Source organism: Propithecus coquereli, unplaced genomic scaffold, assembly GCF_000956105.1.
Source record: "Propithecus coquereli isolate 6110/MARCELLA unplaced genomic scaffold, Pcoq_1.0 Scaffold404, whole genome shotgun sequence".
In the NCBI taxonomy this organism is placed as follows: domain Eukaryota; kingdom Metazoa; phylum Chordata; class Mammalia; order Primates; family Indriidae; genus Propithecus; species Propithecus coquereli.
In genome coordinates, this window is record NW_012149775.1 from 1208211 (window position 1) to 1211096 (window position 2886).

At 54.5% G+C, this 2886-nt stretch overlaps 1 pseudogene; it reads right to left on the reverse strand.

The window, feature by feature from the left end:
- LOC105817269 overlaps nucleotides 1–2751 on the reverse strand; it is a 22734-nt pseudogene extending 19983 nt beyond the window's left edge.
- Between the last annotated feature and the right edge of the window lie 135 nt (nucleotides 2752–2886).

Sequence of the window (2886 nt, forward strand, 5' to 3'; positions counted from 1 at the left end):
ATCCCTCTAAATAATACTATGGAAAAGTAGATAGGTCTGAAGGTGGACTTACCAGTGATGAGGGCTGTGCTATTTTCTTAGCTAGAGATTCTAATAATAATGCCACATTATCCTCTAAAGCCACGTTTAAGTTTTTAAAAATCTTCCCATCTATCTTCCCCAAAACTATGATACCATCTTAGCCCTACCACACCTTCATAGAGTTGGGTGGAAATTACTGTAGTCATTTCTTAGAAAGCAATTGAGGCGAAAAGAAGTTGTGACTAGAATCAACACAACGTAGTGGAGAGTGTGAGGTTGGTCTTAGCCATGGAGGTCGCCATCTACAGGGACACTGCGATGGGAGGTGAGGGATGCTCAGAGATTTTCCTGTCCCCACACTCTGTCTCCTTGATGAAGGCACCAGAGATTCCCATACTGCAGTTTCCTCCTTGATAACTTTGTAGCATGAAAAAAGAGGCAGGAGGGAGGCAGGTAAAGCCACACCATTGGCCCAGGGTCCCCAGGGACAGCCTTGCGGTGAGGACTAGACTCCACACAGTAATATACACTGTCCGGCCCCAGCTCCGCATCTGCAGGTGGTGTGTTCGGCAGACAGAATGAGCAGGAGGAGCAACGGACTAAGCGTCTGGAGACCCAGGTTCTAGTCATTTCTTCACGAACTTGGGCTTTGCCATGTGGCTTGGGAGCATCACTTTCTTGGACTTCAGTTTTCCATTCTGCAAAACATGGCAGATAAGATGGACGTTGGATTAGAAGACGCCAGAACCCCCTCCAGCGCTGACATTCCGAGATCCCAAATGCCTGTGTACAATGGCAGGAAGGTGACCGAGACCAGTTTGCCGGTTCTTTCCAGCCAGGCAGCCGGCCTCCCCAGAGTCTGTTAAGAAAACCCCCAAAGGAGAAAGTGCCCAGTGGTGCGGCCTTCCCAAGAAGCACTCGGAGCTTCTGCTCTTCTCGACACTTCATGTCCCCATTTCATCTCTCTCCACGCTCAGAGCTTCCCGCCGACTCCTGAGATGCTCCTGTGGGGAGGAGAAGGGTAGAAAGAGGTGGCTGCGTTACTGATCCAGCTCACGGATGTGAACTGCCCACCACATTCCGGGGGCGCCTTTGGGTGCTGAGGGGTTCAGAGGTAGAAGGGGCCCAGTCCCTGGTTCCCTAAAGAGATCACCCTCTCGGGCAGGAGTCAGTTACGAGTGATTAAAATATGGATAGAAAAACGTAATAGTCGTGGTGGACGCACAGTGAGATGGGAAGGACAGTTCCGCCGGAAGGGGTAAGGGAGGCAGGGAACATTTACAGTGGGCCTTGGAAGATAAATTTCCAGTTGGGCAGAGAGGGAGAGAAAAGTTCTTAATGTCCCTGAACTGTATACTTAAAAATAGTTAAAATGTTAAAAGAGAAAAGGTGGTGGGAGGTGGGCAGATCATTCAGGAAGGAAGAAACTATGTTCAAGAAGTATTCAAAGCAGGAACAAATAAGACGGTTCAGGAAGCAGCAGCTGCAGCTCAGTGTGGCTGGACATGTGGTGCCTCGAGGAGGGTGACTGAGCGAGGAGCCCGGCTGCAAAGGGCCTTGAGTGCCATGCTAAGACATTGGACTTTCTCTGGGTACTAGGGATCCATGGAAGGATTTAGAGAAGGGGAGGGACATGATTGGCTTTGTGTTTTTGGTGATGTGTCTCCGGCAGATTGGAGGCGATTGGATGGGTGAGAATGGAGGCAGGGAGTGCGCTGGAGACTGCGCAACGTGGGTGAGCGGGGAGGGCCTGGCTGTGGGCATAAGGCAGAGGTCAAGATTCTGAAGATGTTTCTGAGGAAACCACTTCTAGACCTGGTGACTGACAAGAGAGAGATCTGAGAGGCAGGCAGGGGCAGACAGTGTCCCCAAGACCAGGTGGGAAATTCTTGTAGCGCTGGACTACTGCCGCCCGCCCCCCTCTTTCTCAGTAGAAGAGCAGCACCTGCAGGTTACCCTCCCCTGCTCCTCTCTTTCCTCTGAGCCCCAGAGATCAGGGTCTTGCCAATCCCATTTCCAGCCTGCACCCTGGGAGCAAAGCTCATCCTGCCCATGCCTGCAGGAGATCCTTCCCACTCCGCCCTGGGCTACTTTCCTTAGTGCGCGAAACCATGGCTACAGTCTTGGGCTCCATCACCATGGGGTCCGCCGAGGGCTGGAGCTAAAGACCCCCCTGAGACAACAAACACCCACTCATCCAAGTGGAGCCGTGTCCCTCTTCAGTCTGGGAGTGTCCCCGGTGTCCTTACAGCCTTGGGGTCCCCTGGCATGGAAGCCAGGCACTTCATCCAGATCCCCATCCCATTCCCTCCACCCACAACAGCACATTGTCCTGCCCTGAACAGGCCCGAGGTAAAGCCGCACTTCTTAGCCAGTGGGGCTGAATGGCCTCCTCAAGGAACCCCATGGTGTGGGCCTGGGGGAAGGCCAGCAGAACACACAGGAACTCGGCACCTTCTCACAGAAGAAGTAGAACTTCTCACCGTCCTCCTCGCGGTGAGTCTCCCCCAGCAGGCCCAGGGACAGGGGCCTCTGTCTGCTCCTCCCCCTGGCAGGGTGGGCAGAGCAGGACCCTGCCCGAGGGCTCAGTCCCCATCTGGGCGGGTGGCCGGAGGCAGAGCCGGCAGAAGGTGTGTCCACAGGTGGCGGTCACCACATCCTCCAGGAGCCCTGTGCAGGCAGGACAGCTGGCCCCTCGTGGACCACCTGCAGGGATGGGGTTGAGGGCATCACGGTGTCTTCCCCAGTCTGTCCCCTTACGCCACTGCCCCGGTCCGTAGGAGCTCCCTTTCCCTGAAATTGAGTGGCACTTAAATGAGTCACGGAGGGAAAGGACCAGGATGCCAACGGAGAGGAAGGCAGGAA